At 36.1% G+C, this 8,382-nt stretch overlaps 1 protein-coding gene across 4 annotated transcripts in view; it reads left to right on the forward strand.

The window, feature by feature from the left end:
• Positions 1-2,528: 2,528 nt before the first annotated feature.
• Positions 2,529-8,382, forward strand: part of Neto (Neuropilin and tolloid-like) — a 341,810-nt gene continuing 335,956 nt past the window's right edge. For all 4 annotated transcript variants that reach the window (XM_074106549.1, XM_074106548.1, XM_074106547.1 and 1 more), the window contains exon 1: positions 2,529-2,786. The gene's annotated coding sequence lies outside the window, so the exon portion shown is untranslated. The remainder of the gene's footprint in view (positions 2,787-8,382) is intronic.

Consider the following 8,382-nt stretch of genomic DNA (forward strand, 5'->3'; position numbering starts at 1 on the left):
AAAAGCACACCTATAGCGATTTTCTCATTTTTAACATTAGGTCAAGTACTAACATTCAGAAAGTATCATTTGGTGAACTGGACCTGATAAAGAAGACCGTAGGTACCGGTACTCTGTTATAAAATAATATAACTATGCCGTGTTTGAGCTTAATGGATTCGTTCTGAGATGCACTTTGGCTACAAATCACTATTTGTATGAATAATACGAATGTTTGTTCTCGCGTCTTGGATGTTTAATATGTATTTAAGTATGTATTTATCTACATAAATATGTTGATCCGTTGTCTATATCCATAGTACAAGCTTTGCTTAGTTTGGGACTAGGTCAATTGGTGACAAGTGTCCCATGATATTTATTAATTTCATTTCGACTAAATACCACAACACGTTAATTAGAAAAAAAATCTTGACAGGCAAACATACGGACAATAAAGTGAACCTTATGAGGGTTACTTGAACGTGACCCTAAAAACTAAAACGGTACTTTATCATAAAAGCTATCACTTTAAAGCTCAAGTGAATATATAGTTGCGAACAACAAACATAGTTCTAAAGCCCATCTCCGAGCTTAAAATTTCAATATGAAAAGCGAGCAAACTGCTTTAATGAAACTGCGGCAAATAAGCTACATTATATTATGTTATAGCTTGTTTTCGGCTTTGGATGCTTGGTCTCGTAGAAGAACACAGAGAAAAAGAGAGAGAGAGAGAATATATAATACTAGCTGATACTCGCGACTCCGCCCGTGTAGAATTCGGTTATCGCGGGAACTACCTATGCAATTTTCCGGGATAAGGTATCCTATCCTCATAAGACCCACGTCTAATTTTGATTATTAAATTTTGAAAGCTAATGCCAAGGGTTACGAGACTATTGTCCCTCTTCGGGACTCAAAGTGTGTAATCTGCGGCATTTCTGCCAAGTTTCTTGCGGCGCATTCTTCTTGGCAATGATGGTATTTCCGAAAGCTTTGGTAGTTTAAAAAATGACGTGTAAAAGTACCCATTGCGGCCTATTTACTGAATAAATAATGGTAATTTTCTGGGCTGGTCATGTCTGCCGCATGCACTCACAGCGATGGGCCCAAATCACTACCCGAAGGATGGCCATCGTAACAGAGGCAGGCCGAAGAGAAGATGGCGGGATGACTTGGACGCATATCAAATAGAGTGGCGGAAAGAAGGGTCTCCCCTTCTTACGGGGTTATAGTACTTTTAATCTACCGTTTTCACATAAATATCAAAAAAGTGTAAAATAAAATATTAAATTTATAAAATCAAAATCCGACTGCCAAAACTAAAAGGAAGAAAATAAGCCTAGTGGTCTAGAACTCTTTAAAGTTCAGTCGGGACCCATTTAAATCGTGACGCTAAAAAAATCTTAGTAATGGGTTCCGACTGTTGAACTTTAAATTAGCTAATTAACAGAGTTCTAGACCACTAGGCTTATTTTCTTCCTTGTAGTTTTTTCGTGAACCAATTTAAAAACGCTTCATTTACCTCGGCACATTTATCACGGCACATCTTTAGTAGAAACAGATGAATGGAGCAAAGACAGTTCATTTGTTCATGTAAAACATATCCCACCAAAAACATTCTGTAAAAAACTAGCCAAGTCTCGATGGAGCTGCTTGTTTCTCTCTCAAAAGTAATGAAATCTAGACAAAGTCGTGCCAAGTCTAAGGTTCCTTACTGCGATTTCTTTATTATTATAGTTAATGTTGTGTGACTTGGCCGTTGACTTTGCCCACTCACGTATAAAGAATGTGGAGTCTTAAGTCTTATCCAGTAAATGTTAAAGACTCAATGCGCAGACAGTATAAACATTATTTATACGTTAGTTTATGGGAAGTACTAGTTATATTTTGATGATCATGAGTGAATGAGTGAGTGAGTGTCATAAATGCGAAACATTGCTTTCGCTTAACTTCGGAACTAAATGACCTACAGACTTGAAATTTTGGATTTTAAGTATGTGATTATAGCTTACTGGATGACGAAAATTGCTGCGTTCTGCTCTTATCCAGAGGTTCTCAAATAGGGGCCTGAAAATGCGGCGAAATGGTTCCAGTAAAGGATGGTACGGCAGTGTTTGCTTCGCGCTCGACTTGGCGGGGGCACTGCCGTGCCCCCAGATTCGCAACACATCCTCGCACATCTCTGGTCGGAACGGAGCCTTAGAGCTTATGTTAAGCCGCAGATGGATTCCCTACATGGGTTCTATTTTTTTCACTTTTGTTGTTTATAGGTAAAGCTAAGGTGACACAGAATATCGATAAACATTGCATTTTCCTCAACGCATTCTTATCTTGTGACAACTTGCTTTCCAGAAACTCATTGCTAACCGGAAACACATTTCTAAAGCTACAAACGCAAAGCTTCCAGATTACTGCTGCTGTCTCTCTCTTTCTGGTTCGATCGGAAAGGGACACAAGCTTGTGTTCATGCGGTAAAGTTAGCATGCTAATAGACAGAGAGAACCGAAAAGCATTCACCTTTCAGCTTTGAAATTCAGTCGCATCGCGAACGCTGAACGGGGAGCGCGTGTGACTGATGTAAAAAAAACAAAACACGTGTGTTGATTTGAAAATATAAGTGACGTATAGTTGTATTATATTTGCTGTTATATTTGAGTTTAATATTAAATTGTTAGTTTGGTTACAGTGTGTGTGAGTTAGTGATTTCGTTGCCAATCGTAGGATGAAAATAACCGATGAATATTTTAGTCAGGGACACATAACTATGCTGAGAGCGTGAGCGAGCGTTCATTGGATATTTTCTCAAGGTAATTAATGATTTTTATTAATAAGTATTTTTAAAAGTTTGTGCAAGGTTGAATTTTTATAAAATTGATTACAATTTTATCGAATAGCAACTTTGAAATTGGCGGGAAAGTGGTTCGTTTGAAAAAATGAATACTGATAAAAGAAAAAGGACGATCCCGACCTTTTCTGTTGGAGGATTCTTTCTTACGTATAATCAGGGTTTCTATGACAGTATTATTTTAATGTTCAATAAAAATACAAGATTAGATTGTACTATTTGTACCTATATTGTAACTGTTACTTGAAATAAACCAGTCGACGGAAAAGTATTTAAGTACTTAGTTACTTTTCAATATTAAACTTAATTAAAGTGACACTTTTTTTGTTACAAATAATTGACTGACTTGAGTGATTTTCTGAGACTAGAATTTTTGTGACTATTAAGCTGTCTCTAGGCTTATGATTAACGACTTTGAATCTACAAATCTATAACTATTAACTACGAATAGTAAACTTTAAAATAAATATCTTTGACCTATATCTACCACATGATAGCTGAGCACAGGCTTGCTCTGGGAAAGACGACGAGGGTCATAGACTTGACCTATGACTCATAGTTTCAAAGCGGTCTTAGGGCAGATTGATAATTTCACACGCACTATGAATTGCTTCGCTGCTTCATGCAGGTTTCCTCGCGATATTTTTTCATTAACGAAAATCTTGTGGTATATTTCAAGTACTTATCAAATAGGTAATAGATCTACTTTCTTCACTCACTCATAATTTGGATCCATAATGAATTACTGCATTATAACTAATTTTATGTTACACGACCTTAAAATGTTGAGCCAATAAGTTCCAGTTACATATTGGCACTTCAAACGTAATGAAATTTTGTTGCAGACTGTACCTACTTAATTTCTACTTCTTACACTTGTAAATGTTACCTACTTGTCAGTTGCGCTTTTGAAGAAAATAAAACCTACAGAAAAAACGACCGATATTGAATTATGTTAATAGTATGCCCGCTAAAATATTTTCGAATTGCATCGCTTTGGTTCGTAATAGCGAGTGCCTGCATTCGTAGGCTTTTAGACTGGGCACAGTGAAGAGATTCGAAAAACACACAAAACAGCTTTAAGTAGTTACCATCAGTCAAATGTTGTCTACCCCTTAAAGTTGATAATAAATATGGCGCTAAAGTCGAACTTTCAAGTTGACAGACGCGTCTATTATTTATTATTGTTTTATGACATGCAAACGATTATCAACTTTAGGGTGGTAGACCCACTAGACCACTATTTACTGATGTCAGTGGCGTGTAACTGGAGAGCCTATGTGAACCATTTTTAAGCAGGTTTCAGTTATGATGATGATGATGATGATAATAAAAAATTGAAATCGTCTTATGCAAGTGGTTTGAGCTATGGCCTCGCAAGTAGAGGGTCGTCAGTTCAAGCCCGGCTCGCACCTCTAAGTTTTCGTAATTTGTGTGCGAAATTACATTTGAAATTTACAACGAGCTTTATGGTGAAGGAAAAATCGTGAGAAACCCTGTACAAATCTGCGAAGCAATTCAATGGTGTGTTTGAAGTTCCCAATCCGCACTGGGCCCGCGTGGGAACTACGCCCAAGCCTTCTTATTCTGAGGAGGCCTGTGCCAGCAGCGGGACGTATATAGGCTGGGATGATGATGAAACCTATATTTTAGTCGAACATTTTTTTAATTTTATATACCTAATAAGTTAAAAGCCGTAACATAAAATAAAGTTTTTGGTAATAAAAAAATATTTTTAATACAAGCTATTTTACTGACTGTACTTTTTGTTGACTGTACTTGTATTGTCACCCAAACTACATTTCCTACCAATTTCAAGTCGATGCCATTAAACCGTTGAAGAGTTCCGTCCTTGAGGATCGATCCACAGGACGGAACTCTTCAACGGTTAATGGCCTGGCCGGACTACCAGGATGTCACTACCAGATTATTGTATTGTTGTGTTGTTTGGTTGTATGCAATTACATAAGTATATGCCAAATTTCAAGTCAATCAAACTACTGGAAGTTGGTCTAATTTAACTTGCAAGATTTGATTACAGACAAACAGACAAACAACAGGACAGGTGAAACAAAATAGAAGCTTGTAAAAAAGCTTAACAATAACTTTTGAATTTTATCTCACTCGTACATTCCAATCACTGGGTTTAATTTTAACGGCAGGCGGGAATCGAACTCACAATATCCGGAGTAAGTGGGTCGCGGGAGTAGCTAGCTGTGTCTTGTTATACTCGTATGTAGGGACGTATAGGTATAGATAGAAGCTATAGTACTAGAAGGATGTTCCATGTGTACCTATTAGTAATTGAGATCAGTCCAAAGATAATCTAATAATGTTCTAACATAACCATAAAAAAGTTGGAAGCCCCCGACTTTGTCACTTCAAAGCTCAATATCTCAAAAACTGCTGTACCGATTTTCATGAAACATGTCTAAAAACCATCGCTAGAAACACTGCTTTCAAATAAAAGAAACCGCATTCAAATCGGTCCACCCGTTTTAAGAGCTACGGTGCCACAGACAGACACACAGCGGTAAAACTTATAACATCCCTCTTTTTGCGTCGGGGGTTAATAGGTAAATGGGAAAATTTGTTTGTTATTCATTCACACTAAAATTGTTAAATAACGGAATGAAAGTTAAGTTGATAGTTGGCCGTCTGATAAAACACATTGGCACATTGCTGTAAACTAGTCCTTCCTTCTTTCTGTAAAAATGGTTGCCTGAAAGAGATTCTTCTTAAGCAATAGGCCGCCTATTGCTTACCTTGTAAAGTTCTCTCTGTGTACCTGTTTTCTGTATCGCTTACTATATGTTTATGGGCGGTGGTGATCTCTTACCATCAGGAGACCCACTTGCTCGTTTGCCATCCAGTTGAATAAAAAAAAAAACTGATGCACAATAAAGAGTCATTGTATTGTATTTGCTATTTTTATTCCTAAATTACTTCTAAAGTGTTTATTTTATTTTCATTGTAATTAAAAAAAAAGATATTTGAAATCATAAAAAAAATGTAACCCATTCATTTCATATAACGTTTTATTCATTTCATACGCACATGATAGTATATTTTACACCCAAAAGTGGCATTTATGTTACAATTATTTTTTCACCTCAGCACCTCAAAGGCAGGTTTTGCTATGAGAAATCAGTGAGCAAAACCGCTTTACGAGACAAAGTAACTTTTTAATTATTTTTTGAAAATGCTGAGTACCTACAGTGTTGGGTCTACTCACTGAATTCTAAATATTTGAACTTTACTTTGATCTGTCATTTCACTTTAACACGAAAAAAGCGAGAGATAGGATCAAATGTGTTAATTACAATCTTAAATTAAATTTTTGATATTAAAAATATATCGATGCCTAATAAAGTTCATTGGGTGACACTCTTTCCCGGCCCGGATAACACCGACATGGAAATACCGGCCCTGTTTTTGTGTACACGCCCATAGAAACTGACAGGAGCTTCTATGGGCGTGTACACGAAAAACAGGGTCGGTATTTCCATCCCGGTATTATCCGGGCCGGGAAAGAGTGTCAACCAATTACATGACAACGAAATATTTCCAAAATGTAAAATTTCCCGATCTTTTAATAAAGTATGCAACCTCGTTGCACGAAAGCCGCTTCTCTTATAAATATTTGTTAAATTGAATGAATTTTTAACAAATCTATTTATGTTTATGTAATAGAAATCTTAATTAAATTCAAATTTAAATGTTTAATAACATTTATAATAAATTATACGTTTATTGTTCCACCTTTTTAATGACCCCAAGATGAGGCTTTTTGCAGTATTAAAAAATAAGTGTGACATTAGTACAAGAAGTTCTAAGTTCAAATTAGAATGCATGTTATGACTGTTATGAGTATGAGATTTGTATTGTATCTAGTGGACACTTTTTTATGGTTTTAAATGTGATTATTATATTTGTTTCTTAATAGTCAGATGTTTTGTGAACAAGTAGGTATATGTGGTTTTATTCTTATGCTACATTTAAATGATGTTCTCGCTGCTGAAGTGAAAAATTGTATGTGTCACACGAGACCAAAGTTTTTTTGCATCTCGTGTATTTGAATCCCTTGCTGCTCTCAGGATTCTAACCTATAATAGAATCCTTCGCTTACTCAGGATTCAAAATCCACACTCAACAATGCAACAAAACAACTTTGCTCTCTTGTTGCACAAATAACCTTTGCACCACTTCCATCTTTGGGTCACCGACTTAAGCGTCACGACACAACACGACAGATAAAGTGTGCATGTGGCTTTACATATTGTGTACTAACTAGCTATCGAGTTTCGCAGCAAATTGTCTGTGACAGCCACGCGGGTGATTCTATAAGGGCTCCTTTTAACCCCCAAAAAGAGGAGTGTTATAAGTTTGACCGCTAAGTGTGTCTATGTGTCTGTCTATGGCACCGTAGCTCTTAAACGGGTGGACCGATTTGTATGCAGTTTTTTGAAAGCAGGTTTTCTAGCGAAAATTGTTAGACATGTTTTAATAAAATCGGTTAGGCCGTTTTTGAGATATTCAGCTTTGAAGTGACAATGTCGGGGGTTTTTCAACTTTATGTTCTTTTTAACCCCTGACGCAAAAAGAGGGGTGTTATAAGTTTGACGGCTATGAGTGTCTGTCTGTGGCACCGTAGCTATTAAATGGGTGGATGATTTGAATGCAGTTTTTTTAAATTTAATATTAGGTTTTCTAGCGATGGTTCTTAGACATGTTTGATCAAAATCGGTTTAATCGTTTTTGAGATATTGAACTTTGAAGTGACAAAGTCGGGGATTTTCCAACTTTTGTAGGCTAGTTTCCTTCTGAGTTACGGACCCCTAAAAATCCGTTCCCGAGTTAGATAGTGATCAGGAAGTTCTAACACCGCCTGGCTGGACTTTCCATATAAATCAGGGCTTTTTGCTATCTGAGCATCTACAAAAGAGGGTCGACTCATCGCTGTAATTCTTCTAATTCAGCGAGATGTGCTGCGGAGAATTAGCAAAGCTGTCTTGCATTTGGAATTATTGTTTTAACTAAATCTTCCAATAAGATAGAGCGCTTTATGAATTAGAACGATATTCATCATACCATTACCACGCACCTTGAGAATGAGACTGTCATTAAACATAATTTGTCATCTCAGAAAATGTCATTGAAAGAATTTTAACGCATAAGTAGTTTAATTTTGCAAGCTGACATTTTGTTTAGTGACAGTCTTATTTTCAAGGTGCTGTATCAGCCGAAAGACGTTCATCCCTCCCTCCAGTTGCTAAATTAAATGCTCTAATATAATAACTGTAACTAATAATGATTAATCTAATGATTAATAGACCTAAAGTTATGTACCCTAAAAGCTTACTTGTTCATTAAATATAAATATTAGTGTCTAATAATTATTAACAAACGAATGACATTATTCCTAATTATTTATTAATCATTAGCAAGTTCTAATCATTGTTTAAATGAAATTTATATGAAAAACATTACTCAATATAAATAGGTAAATTATACCACATAGTGAACTTGGGTCTATATCGACTGGTCGCAAATTGTTA

The sequence above is a fragment of the Choristoneura fumiferana genome, chromosome 24 (genome assembly GCF_025370935.1).
Source record: "Choristoneura fumiferana chromosome 24, NRCan_CFum_1, whole genome shotgun sequence".
In the NCBI taxonomy this organism is placed as follows: Eukaryota; Metazoa; Arthropoda; class Insecta; order Lepidoptera; family Tortricidae; genus Choristoneura; species Choristoneura fumiferana.